The sequence below is a fragment of the Accipiter gentilis genome, chromosome 31 (genome assembly GCF_929443795.1).
Source record: "Accipiter gentilis chromosome 31, bAccGen1.1, whole genome shotgun sequence".
Classification (NCBI taxonomy): domain Eukaryota; kingdom Metazoa; phylum Chordata; class Aves; order Accipitriformes; family Accipitridae; genus Astur; species Astur gentilis.
The window spans coordinates 18,810,194-18,824,184 of NC_064910.1; positions in this window are offsets into that span (position 1 = coordinate 18,810,194).

The following is a 13,991-nucleotide window of genomic DNA, read 5'->3' on the forward strand; positions in this document are numbered from 1 at the left end:
CTGTTTTGCAACACAAGCCACATAGTCATTCTTAGGCATCAGATTTTTGAAAACTGAAATTTGATTTTCCTTGAACTCTCTTTGAGTGGTAAAGATGCATGAAGAAAAAGGAAAGACAGATGGATCTTCTTGAACTAAAAAGGTTATTGAACACCAAACACATTTTCACCAGAAACACATCCATGTTTTCTGGCTGAGAGGTAGGGGCAACTAAAATACATGATAAGCCAGGCACTGTTCAGTGAAGCTTCTGTTAATTTGAGTAGGGTCTATCTAATACTGTTCATCTATAATATGTGAAGATTATACACCCTGAGCCACTGTTCTGAAGATGAATCACGTTTCCAAAAGGTTGGTTTAAACTTAAACAAAAGCAAGGAAGTACAACAGAGGTATTTTGGGATCCATCTATATTATTTTTGCTTTTCACAATACATTTTTAGTGAACTTTTTGTTCCATCAAAATGTCAGATTGCCCATAAGGCTCTATTCCCATGTTCAAGCCTCCAGAAACTTCTTTTAAAAACTTGGTATGTCCCAATTTATTTAATTTTTTATACTGTAGTCTTCAGAATTAAAACAGCCCAACTAAATGGGGTATAATTAAAGGGAATATTTTGTGGGTCAAAAGGAAACGCAAGATGTGTGAAGACTGTAGCAGATGTGCTCTTATGCTTGAAGTGAAGATTAACAAAATTCATTCCGCAAGCGCAGCCAGAACAGTGAACTTCAGGAAAAATTCACCACTTCATACACATACACCATTGTCACTAAGTCAGAAATCGGGAGTAATGACACCAATATATATGTCTTAAAAATGTTTGGTATGAAAGCTCTTTCCTTTCCCTTTACCTCACAGTTCCTGAAAATGCAACTCTTTTGAATTTGAATATCTTCCAATGAACTGCCTCCTCTGAGTAATACAATAATTCAAGCTGTAAGGTACTGCCACACTGAGAGAGGATCAGGTTAGACTCATGAAGGACCCTAGGCTGATATGTAGCACTCTCTCTAAACCCTCCTGCTCGCTGTCTTCGCTTCTTGCTGCCAAACAGCTGTTCAGTGCAGGCCCACCAAGCCCATTTCCACTGGAGACACAGGAGGCCAATTCATTGTCCACGTTCCCCAGTCAGCCATGTGCTTTCTATGTGATTCCAACCAAGTGACGCTCAGAGCCTCCGACACATGGAGGAATTTCTGCCATCTAGGAGTCAGGCACCTCACTTGTGTTTGAGAATCTGAGCCGTAGAATCTCTGTGCTTCTGGTCTCTCCCCCTGCAACTAGGATTTGAAAACAAAAAAAACACAAAGCCTTCCCCATATGGAAACCTAAAGAAAAAAAATCATCTAAGACTGAGACACTCAAATATTGTAGTGATGGAAATCTGAAGCAGTGTTAAAAACAAATACCTGAGCAAAAAGAAGTCTGTGTGGAAAACAAAAGTATCAGTATAAGGGTACCTTCTATAAGGTTTGGCAAAGATCCTACCCCACTGGGAACCTAGTTATTAAAATAAAGGGGTAAGAGTGGACTAGGGCAAGCAAGGGCAAATGGTGGCTATCATCTCATACATATGCTCAAAGCTGCTTTTCCAGCTCAGCCTCTGCATTAGCAAAGCAATAATCACTAGGATTCCTCTGGAAGAAAACTGAGGTGTAGGTAAGAGTTTCTCTGCCCAGATCTACCACTTGGGTTATTTTCCTAAGGTAATTGCCTCTTATAAGAACAGAAAATAAATGTGTAAAGGAAATACAAAATATTGATCTTTAGTAGCATATGTGAAGCTAGTGTAAGGCTTTTTCCCCCACAAACCCACAGGGAGAAAAGCTCCATAATCTCTATGCAGTAGATTTCTTCTTGCATACATAGAGAAACTCCAGTTTCTTTGCTGTTAGCTGCTTAGTGAGTTTATCCACTGGTCAAATAGGATTGATTATGCCTTAGCATTAATTGGCTTGACTTACATATATGGATTTCTTTGCTTTGAAATGTATTTTTAATATCTGCTTGGCTTTTAGTCCACACTCCATCATAAACAGAAGAAATTGAGTTGCACACTACTGATGTATTGCAAATTACAGCAGTTCTACTACAGGTTTTTACAAAGTCTCCAAATCTGGAAGTGTTGCAAGAAGGTAAAATCATAGAATCATAGAATAGTTTGGGTTGGAAGGGAGCTTTAAAGGTCATCTAGTCCAACCCCCCCCCTACAATGAGCAGGGGTATCTTCAGCTAGATCAGGTTGCTCAATAAATACCTTATTCTAGAAGAATGGTGAAGAAATCACTCATCAGTAGAGGAGCAAATAGAATACATTGTTTACTGGCAAGCATCTTAATGGATGCCTGGAGACTTAGTTCTGAGCTGCGTGTGCTGAGCACCAGCCACCACCAGTCAAACCGACCACAGTTCACTCAATCGGAGGGGAGACACTCAGGCACCCGCATGTCTCTATGGGTCTTGGCTGTTAATATAACTTATTCATTCTGTAATGTTAACTTCCAGATGTTGCAACTGGGTGCAAATTCCACCACATTAAACATGCTCCAGTGAATTACCATCTCATTTAACACAAAAAGTTTTATCAAAAAAAAAATGTGGTCATCACCATGGTCCTTGAGCATAAGATGCTACAGTCATACAACAGTCATTGGTTAGAGATAGTCTGACTGAGCTTTTATTGACCCCTGCTTTCTATGTATGCTTCCCTGAAAGAAGGAGAAATCCATTCATAAGTGGCATTTTGTATGCATCTGCAGCCTGTTGCACAGATATTGTCTGCTCTCTTAAGGTGTGTTAACACTTCTAAATAAAAGAAAAAAACAGGCTAAGCAGGCTCAAGCACTGGACTTCACACCACTTAACTGGCAGCCTCCTCCTCTTATCCAGTTTGCACCTCCCCAACTATCTGGCTCCAAGACACTTGCTCTGGAGGGGGCTGGCCATAAGCAGTTCAGATATGAGCCTGTCTATACTCTTGGCCACAGAGCTAAGGTTCAGAAAGCTGGTCCTGTTTGATTTAGCAAACTAGACACACCCTTGCGTAGTCTATTTTTGTTCTTTGTGGTAGCGTGAAATAGCTTGGAATAAAAGTCTCAGAATTAGTGGGACAAGGGAGCAAAAATGGACCATTAGTCACCTGCTATCCATAGAAAACCTACAAAGAGGTTTATCTAAAAAGCAAATACCTGAACTCGGAAAGTGCAACACTTTCAGAGGCAAAAGCCTGAATGCACAATTGCAATCTCAATCATCCCTTAAAGTGAGGGGGTTTGCATTCCTAAGAACCCCTAGAAAAATGAATTCCCAACTAAACAGATCATGCATTGAGACCATTCTGCTATCAGGTGCCCAAGACACAGTCTGGGCTGTTACCTCTAGGTCATCAGCCTATATGGACAACCATCCTAGTTAGACAGTGTGCTGTGCGGTTTATTAAAGGTCATCTTTCATCCCCTGCGATGTCGTGTAAACTGTCACTTCTCCAGGGCTTTCCAAAGTGTGAATTCAAGCATGCAAACTCCTAACTGTACAGCAGGAACTTGTACCAACACAATCTGGCTGCTGCTTTAAGGTCAGGCTAGGAACTCACTGTCATACTGTCAGAGATACCAGTAATCAGCAAACTCCCAAATAATGTGTTCATTGGGGTATAAAATAAAAGAAAACTCACTTCATTGACAGGAGATACCGTCTGACTCTTTCACAATGTTTACATATATTCCAGTACCATCAAGTACTGAAACACAATAAAAGGCTTTGGAAATGGGGTGTGTAAGGGTCTTTTCTCCACCAGCTGAATTTGCACTGAGGTCAACAGCTCACAGTGAAGTCTGTAGCAGAAAGCAGAAGAGAAATCCTTACCTCCTGCACCTTCCTGACATATAACTGCATTTTGCCCCCTCCCTAGACACAGATGCCCCACATCTGCCTGCTCTGATCCACCCTTTGTGCAGAGAAAACAGTTGTGCTAGTTAATTTTGCTATAGCTTGGTAGCAGACACATTTAGTATGGTAACAATACCCTAGCACTGTTCTCTATTACCCCTCTCCAAATCCTCATTTATGATGAGGATTTATTTATTCTCTGCTTGAAAATGTTTACTTGACAAGCAATAATGATTCTGTGCTGCCAACTGTCCATGTCATTTGTGGCACTTTCACGGGAACCATAATTTCCTTTCAAAAAAAAGGAAGACTTCTGGCAGCATGGCTCAGCAAGGGAGATCATCTTTTCCACAAGACAAACTGCCTGGGGAAGAAAATCCCCATTTTGTGAATAGGTTTGAGATTTTTTTTCTCTCCAAGAAGTTCTCAATGTTTTCAATGAAAAAAATTAAGACAATCCGTGATAAATTTGTAGTAAAATCCTGGAATAATGCAAACTTTGTGTTTATGGTATACAGCAGGGATATAAAGAATCAGTGTTTAGTCCTGAAAAAGAGACTTTGGATACTGTCTTTCTCCCTCCCCTCCAAATGCCTTTACAGCCCCATGTTTAGATCCTTCATATAGGACACAGGAGAGTCATGTTCAACTCTTTGCTCCAATGTATTTAAACTATTTAAACTTAAAAACCTCCAACAGGAGCAGTAAAAGAAGTCTGACACACAAAAAAAAAGTAGTTTTTGTGGTCAAAGTAACTTTCAATGCCCTCTGCAAACTGTGTCAGAGCAAGCACTGAATGTGGGACTTACACCAAGCAAACATCCTATTCACCGTATCAGTGACTTTTTCTGAAATGTGGCTGTGAGACACTTGCTTTTCCAGCATGAAGTGAAGAAGCCCTTCCTGGCTAAACTGGCAAAAAATATAGCCTGTTCCCATGAAACACTTTTTTTGAGGTATGAGCCATTTTCAATTTTCATAAGAGAAGCCCTGGGTCAGCTCTACCACCACCTATTTTCACACTTGCTGTTATACACACCTAAGCTAAAGGCAGATCAGATTTGTCAAGGATTCTGATGCTCTCTAATTTTTTTTGTTCCCACATTGATTTTACCCTTATTCTAGATGGGGCCAGCTTCTCTGTGTCCCCACCATCCATGAGAAGAGCTTAGCTCCTGGGACAGTAAAACCCTTCAGCTTTTTGCTCCTGTCCCTGCAGGTGTAGAGCAGCAGCCACGATGGGGTCATTGGTACGACTACAAAAGTTAAAGGCCATCCTCTGTTTTGAAAGATGCAATTTTGGACTGCTGAGAATAGGACAGACTGAATTCGTCTGAAATTCACAGCAGACTCTCTATAGCATCCTACATAACATTTCAGTACAAATAATTTTGTTGTTAAGAGCTCTCCATGCCGTTTGCAGAACCCTGCGGGAACTTGTCAGGGCCCGGCTGGGGCTGGGGGCTCCCCATGGTGGGTCAGGGCAGACCCTGGCAGCCAGGGACCATCTCACACCCCCCCCAGGAGCTGGGGGCACTGGGGCAGCCCCAGCCCCAGGCATTGGGCACCTCCATGGGGACGGGGACGGGCTGAGGCCAGGATGGGACATGGGCCTGCAGAGCTGGAGACCAGCCCTGCTGTGGCCTCGCTGGGGCAGGGGCTGACGGCCCCGGGGGAGCTGGCGTGGAGTCTGGGGTCCTGGGCAAGGTGGGGGGAGCTGGGCAGCCACAGGCGGGGCTCATGGTGCTCTCAAGGCACTGGAACATATTTGAAATCTTCTTTTCTGTTTTGGGTATAGGCAAGTGTGATGAATGAATGCACACCTCTCGTTGCCTTACTTACCTGGAGACTTGCATGGAGGATTACAAATTTTTTTCAATTTTAATAATTTTTATGAAACATACGCAGCTTGCTAAGAATCACATTAGGGACTCATATTAAGATAACCATACACTCACAGAAAAAACTATATTGAAAGGGACCTCTGGAGGTCACCTAGTGCAATCTACTCAAAGCAGGGCCAACTTCAGGGTAGAGAAGTCAAGTTTCAAAAATCTCTAAGCATGGAGTTTCCTAAGCCTCTTTGAGTATCCGTTCTTGGGCTTAACCCCTCTCATGGTGAAAAATTCCTCCCTACATCCAGTCAGAGTATTTTTGCTGCAACTTGTGTCCATCGTCACTTGTCCTGCTACTATGCCCCTCCAAGAAGAGTCTAGCTCCAACTTTTCTGCAAATATCCATTAGGTAGCTGAAGACAGCAATTAGGCACACTGACCCTTACCCTTGTTCAGGTGAAACAATTACAGTTCTCTGCTTCTCCTGGGACATCACACACTCCCACTTTGTCAATATCTCGCTGGTACTAAGGAACCTGAAGCTAGGAAATGTATTTCAAATGTGGTCTCACAAGTGAAAGGGGAGTGAACCTTCAGGTTCCTGGCTAAGCTTTTGCTTCTGTAGTCCAGTATATGATTGCTGTAAGGGTACAATGCTGCCTCATGTCCAACTTGTCTGCAGTGTCCCTTTCTGTAGTATTTATCCCTCCTGATGCATGAAGTCACTCCATCACAGGTGCAGGACTTTGTTTACCTTCATGTTTCTGCCAGCCCATTTCTCTAGCTGTCAAGTTCCCTCTGAATGACAGTCCAGCCCTACAGTGTATTAATTGCCTACTCCAGCTTGGAGTCATCGATGAATGTGATGACTGTGCATCCCATTAACTACTTTGTTGAGGAAGATGTTAAAAAACAACATAATCCCTAGCATCAACCCTTGAAGAATGCCTCTTGTAACGGGCTGTCAATTTAGCTTCTAAATACCAACCTCCACACTTTTAACCAAACAATCTGCCACTTCATAGTCCAGCCATCCAGTTTGTGTCTCCTCCATGTGGCTATAAGGATTTCTAATGAACTGTATCAAGAACCTAGTTAGAATCAAGATAACCTACAGCTACTGCTCTCATCCACAGAGCCAATCATCTCACCATAGAAGGTAATTAGGCTGGTCAGGCACAATTTGCCCTTGGTAAATCCACATTGCCTCTTCCCACTCACCTTCCTTTCCTTCATGTGACTGAAGTGGCATCCAGCATTTTCTCCTTAATTTTCTAATAGGCTGAGGTAAGGCTCATCAGCCTGCAGTTTCCCAGATCCTCTTTCTCACCATTTTTGAAGCTGGGCATGATATTTCTCTTTTGCAAGTCACCCAGGTGATGTTTCCATATTTCTTATGGGTAGCTTCACCCTGCTTCCACCTTCTATACATTTCATTTTTGTGTTTAGGCTCAGTCCAGGGTTCCCTGTTCAGCCTAGATGACTTCTTGCTACATCTATTCATTTTCTTTAAGCTTTTTTCTTTTTTTTCTGATTTAAAGAGAATATTCTTGATGGTCAACCAGTTCTCCTGGGTTCATTTGCCCTTCAGCCTCTTATGAGATCCCTCCTACTAGTTCCGTGAACAAGCCCCTTAAGTCCAGGGTCTTTAGACTGCTATTGCCCTTCCTTATGTCCATCAGGATCTTTTTATGGTCACTGCAGCCAAGACTGCTATCAGCCTTCCCATTCTGTACCAGTTCTTACATATTCAGGAGAGAAGGACAGCAGAGTACCTCATCAAGTTGGTCTATCCAGCACCCAAATCAAAAGTTTGCCCCACATGTACTCCAGAAATCTCACTACTTGCTTGTGCCCTGCTATGGTGTCCACCCAGCAGATGTCAGAGTGGTTCAAGACCCACCATGAGAAGCAGGGCCTATGATCAGGGGGCTTCTTCCAGTTTTTTTAAGGAAGACTTTGTTTACCCTGTCTTCTTGACTACCCAGTCCATAGCAGACTCCTACCACTGTGTCTCTCTTTGTGACTTCCCTTCTGATCCCATAAATTGTTGACAGACTTATCGTCCTTTCCATAGCAAAGCTCCATGCATCTGAGCTGCTTCTTTGTGTAGAGCACAACCCATCACAGCACTTTAGTCACGGGGGCTATCCTACAACATCATGACAGAAGCACTGATTGAAGAAGGAGCTTTGATGAATTGTGGCAACTGGGCAAATGTTTGACTACCCAAATGGTTTTCTTGTGAGTCTTACCTGCTTCCTCACTCTGCCCCAGAGCTGATCAGTCTGGTAACCGGTTTGATAAAACCATGCAGGGAGATGGCACTTCTATCCATCTCTCTCCTTATGAAGCAGTAATCAACTGCTGTGAGATAGGTCACTGTTCAGACACAGTTCCTACAGTAGTTCAGCAAATGGGAGATGTTCATTTTCTCATTCTCTAGCTAGTGGAAATGTAACTTTTCTCAGTTGCTTTAAGGTTGTGAAGTACCATTTTAAAAGAGCATCTTAATCCACTGTTTGGCATTGCAAGTTTCACACATGGACCATCTGCCTCTTGTTTATCCTCTTCTCTCATGGACATTCTCCTTCATTCTCACCTCATATTAAATTTCTGGCTGAAGATATGCTGAACAGTTGGTCCAAACAGCAGAGCCACCTGATGTCTATTTGCAGAAAACAAAACTAATCAATTGACAAGTCAAGGAACAGACCTTTGTTTTTCACATGCACTTCTGAGCAGTTACTGACACCAGTGTTGCCAAAAACTCTGGACACAATGCTTTATGAGAGTAATGTCTCACGAGTCTGAGAAAACACCTCATGATTTTGTCCTAAGCACACCTCAGCATTACAGCTATTATACTTTCATAAGTATACCATATACAAACCCTTCCTTCTTCATATCCTATAGATAATAACATTCTGCATCATCCACAGAAAATAAAGGCAATTTTATATCTTATGTGATATTGTATCTACACTCCCAGTGTACATACATACGCGTATCTACAGCTTTCTGGTATCTCTCTCAATACAAGTACAAAAGCATACATAGATGGTATAGAAAGAGAGGCCTTAGGAAAGTATTTGTTCATAGCTGCTTTAGAACACATCATAAATTTGTATGTAACATAAGGAAAAATTTTCAGAAGTTCCTAATGAGATAATATATAGAATACATAGAGGAATAGGAGACTAGAACTTAAGTTTAATCCCACCTCTGACAAATGACTGCCTGCCTGCACAGCAGGTACTTCAACTCCAAAGCTGAGAATACACTTGGTAAGACTCTTGGGGACTGAGTTAGTTTGTAAGGCTCAAAGCTAACATGAACACCAAAACATGAGCCGGATAGCTGCCTTAGTTTACTAGATTAAATAGCTATTGCCACCTACTGGCTATATTGCGGTATTACTATAACAAACAGGTGATTTCAAGCATACAAAATTAACCACCTGTTTTCTCTGTATGAAAATTCTACACACTAATAACGGAATAATTAATAGTTTCTATCTTTTTCAGTAAGGAAATTATACTTAATAGTGTTTTCTCTTTTTACAAGGTACATCGGTAATGCAGTTTTGTACATTTAGAGGTTCCATCATGTGGCCATATTTGGCTCTGCTAAAGGGTATATAACATGACTATTCATAAATGTAATTAGTGTCCTGGTCTGGCTGTACCCGCCTCTTTTCTTAGACACACAAGATGTCTGAGGCAGGAAAACATATTTTTATCCTGTTTGACTAAAGCAGGATAGATACCAATCGCTGGCTGGGTGTAGGTGCTAGAAATGTTTAAGCAAGGCTATGGTCATAGTGTAACTCAAGAATGGGCATGCATCAATAAATATATTGCATCATTTCTGCTGTTAGCAATCAATGAATTTAATCGCACTCAAAGCACTTCTAATTATCCTACATCTATGCAGCATCAAAGCAGACTGGCATCACATTCTGAAGAAAAAAAAATCCATTATATGAGCACAGTTAATCACGTTTGCAATAGTATCTTTCCAAGAAAATCCAAAGCACAAGAACAAGATGTAATTCAAGGAATTTTGGTAAATGATAAAGAGAAGTTGCTTTTAATTCTGGTCCAACCCCAGCTTTGGCAGTAAAAATCTAAGAACTACACAGGATGAAGAAATTCACCTTCATTCACAGCAGCTCAAATTTTTATCTGCTGCCTTTCTCCAGCTGATTGTTGCTGTATCATCTAATGAATGTTATTCTACCAATTCAGCCAGTAAAGTGCTTTTTCAAAGCTTTGACTTAGTTAAATGACATGTCTTTCAGTTAAAAAAAAAAAAAGTATAAATGTGGTTTGCCTAAATTTGTACTGAAACAGGTCAGAGAGTGCTCATCCAACCAGCACCAACTGTATGGATAAAGACAGCAACTTTTGACTGCTGAATGGTGATGCGTAGTTGGGGAAAGTAGTTTCTTAGTTAAGTCTAATCAGAATCATAAGAGGATGTTTTCACACTTACTGAATTAGAGCCTATTACATAGTGTTGTAAAGTAATTTTACCATTTGGCTTGGTCTGCAGTAAACTGAAATGACTCTACTCAGGAAGAAATTATCCACAGAGGAGTTTAAGATACAGTAATTTAGGTGTATTGACTTTATACATTCAGCTATTTCCTTACATTTATACACTGTTCCTGTGCAGACCAGCCCTCAAGTTTCACATATGGATATGTCTTCAGATTTCATTAGTGTGAAGCACAATGCAGTCAAGGAAAAGCATAGATTCAGCAGAGACCTGTTTTAGATAATTACATAAATGCTCTGCAAAAATTGGCAGCAGCAGTCAACATTTCAAGTGGGACACATACCAACAACCAGTTTCAAACAAACAGCTACTTGATTTTCATAAACAGAACACTGCTCAGTCCTTTCCTCCAGTTGTTGGGGTTTATTTTGAGGTTTTCTATTGAGAACAGAAACTGTAGCCTTGAGTTAAGAGAGCTCTGAAGCCATTCTACAGACAATGCTTGGGGAACAAGCAGTTGATGTTATCTTATTTTAGAAAGCATCTGTAAAAATGTCTATGAAGGATAAGCTATCATGGGTCCCTAAACAATGTTAGGTATTAGACCATCTCCTGTGACAAACTACAGCATACTGAAGTACTATGGTAATATGTAATTACTGTAGCCTCACAGTTTGTCTCTTTACCAAGTAAAGTTAAGGTTCAAGAATGAACTTGGCCATAGCCCTGCTACAGCATTTAACTTGGCAAACAAAGATCCAGCAGCATCCAAAATACTTCCTTTATGATGCCAAAATTACTATTGTTTTTTAGCCTGGGGGACTATACTACAGGTTCATTTTTGATCTGGCTGAGCCACACTTCTGTTTTAATCTGTTCCCTGTGGTCTCCTCCCCTGCAGTAACTTTTCAGAACTATGAGAGTTACCTGCCATAGACAACTAAAGTTGCAGATTTTTGGCAGCTGGGAAGAAGTTTAACAACGCACAGCATGGAAAAACACAGTATTTAAAATATGGTGAGGACAACGTGTTATCTTTTGTTTAAGGACAGCCACCCCGCAAAGAGAGATGGAGAGGGGTACAGCCGTTGTTTGCTGGAATCGCCATGAAAACTAATCTGTCAGCAGCCATGGGATGGCGGTCTTGATTCACACAAATACAGCTTAACCGCCACACCGTGGAAAGACTTGCAGAGCCACAAAATAAGCACGTCCAGTCAGTTGCTCTTCATCCAAACCCGTAGCAAGTTAATTAATTCCTTTTCTCTCAGCTAGGCTTGGTGTTAGTAATGCTACCAAGACCCACAGGCTGAGAAGTCTAATGTTTATCCACCATGCAACAGGGAGTCCTTTTCAAGAAAATTCTGATTAAAGACTTCAGATGCATGCTAAAGACACAAGCATTTAAAGAGAATTTAATAAACTGAAATGGTTTAAGGTACCATAAATCCAGTGGCGTAAATAATAACGGTACTTTTAATAAAGTAATAAATTTTATGTTCAGAGTCTCTTTACTCTAAATTCTAATTTGTATACTGTTTTCTATTTCAGGTTCATTAAGTTTTTTCTCAGGCATCAAATTAAACTTCAGGGTAGCTACTGTAGAGCAGGTACAATCATAAGTATTTTATCGGGTAGAGAAACTGCGCTGTAGTATTCAAGGTATCAGTAGAATAAACAAAGATAATATTTTTTAAATTCAAAATCTTGTCACGCAACCATGGTGATAGCCTTGTAGTTGCCAGTCTGCAGATCTGATTCGGATGAGTTTAATAAAGCAGGAGCTGAATTGTCTTCAGGTATGTCACAGACAACCTGAAGTCTCTACGTAAAAGCGGTCTGTCAGGCAAACATGAATCACATCAGCAAAACCACAAACAAATAACAAACCCACAAAGCACCTTAAAAATATTTGAAGTTTCAGCTCTACATTCTGAAACCATACTAAGTTTCCCAAGTGCTTTCCACCTCTAGACCTATTTGAATTAAAATTCACTTTGTGAAAGAACAGCACACATCAGAATAAGAAATTGCAACCTGTAATTTTGTGGGGACAGGCTATCACTCATTAACATATAGCACTACAGCAGATTATATAAACAGTGAAAAATGCTTCATGATACACTTCGAACTCCTTGACTTGCAGGAACATATTTCAGACTTGCTTGATTGCTTCCCAGTCCCTGTCTGCTAGGGGATATGAAAGTGCACACACTGAGGCACATAAAATTAGCTAAAGCTCTAACAGATTTAAAGTCCAAAGACTTTACTCTGTCTTTTCAGTCAGCTGGAATTTCCCTCAACCTTCTCTGAAGGTTAAAGCAAGTTAAAACAAACACCTTTATTGAATTCTGAGACTGTACCCAGCCTCTATATTTCCTCAAAGGGGACTTCCAACCAATAGCTCAAGCAAAAAAGCCCAGAGAATAGCCAAAGGTGTTTCTCTGAGACCCCTTGGACACTGCATGCTGCTGGTGCTGCATTCAGATTTTCAGAAGAACTGCACCTTTGAGAAATGCTCCTACAGTGCGGATGCAGCTAACCCCATCAGTGAACTGGCTTTACTTGTAGCATCCTACAGTTAAGACAACGTTGAAAACAGTAGAAAGGTTGAATTTCTCTGTCATGTCCTGGATGTTTAATTTTTGGTAAGTTCACAAGTTCTCTGATGACCATTTATTTTTTGGCTTGTCCACACAGGAAAGTTAAAATACAGGTAAAGAAGTGTGTGAATTTACAGCCTGTTGTCCGCTGTACACTTGGAGTAGCTCTTTGTATTTTTTAAGGTAAGTTGCCTGATATAGTGCTCTGTAGGTGTTCAAGCAGAGAAATAGCATAAAATCTCTGGATGGTTATTAAGTTCACAGCTTAATTTACTGTGCACTGACTTCTCTATGCGAACAAGCCCTATAGCTTGAGCAAGATCAAGAGAAGAGCATGTCTAATCGACAAGTGAGATTTTCTCTGAAGACTCTACTCCAGGAACCTGAAGCTAGCAGACAAAAAATCTTCCTTTTAAAAATGGCAGCAGTTAAGGTTAAGTGGCTGAGCCCCTGTGGGGAAACCCCACTCAAATGGCCTGTTTTTTTAAACAAAAGAACTCATAAGCATATTTGGTGATGGTGCCATAGTACTGAATAGAGCTCTAGACCTTCGTCTGACCTAAGGCTTCAGTTGCGCTGGGAGTTCTGTTAACAAACTGGTATTGATCCTGTCACAAGTACCATACATGTGTTTAAATGTGCTGTGCGGATACCTGGCTGCATTGAAATAAAAGACTGATTCTAGTGTGGCTTGCTTGCCACCTACCGCATGTACCCTGTTTCTACAAAAATGCAATATTCACAAATGCATGGTACTAAAAACATGGTCTCGTTGCTTTTAAACGGAGAAGTCCCTATCACGACGCAGGTGGGGATTTCTGTATTTTAATGTCACCCAAAATACCTGCCTGCCTCAAACTGAACCCGTAGTCCAAATTAGAGGCTACATTATTTCACCTGATGGATTGCAAAATACCAAAGCAAATGAAGTTGAGCGGTGTAGCTATCCCTCAGACTAGTGACATTTAGAGAGGTTAAAAGCATACCAAGCCCAAATAAGATACCACAAGCATTTAGTACCGTTTTTCTGTTCCTTAGCTAATAGCAAAATACTTGTTTTGAAAAAGTTTTGTACATTTGATAGCTTACTAGCATTTTTGTGATTGCATTCATGTTTTATCTGCTGAAGAAAATTTTTCCTTTTGTTCAATAGCTGTCTTG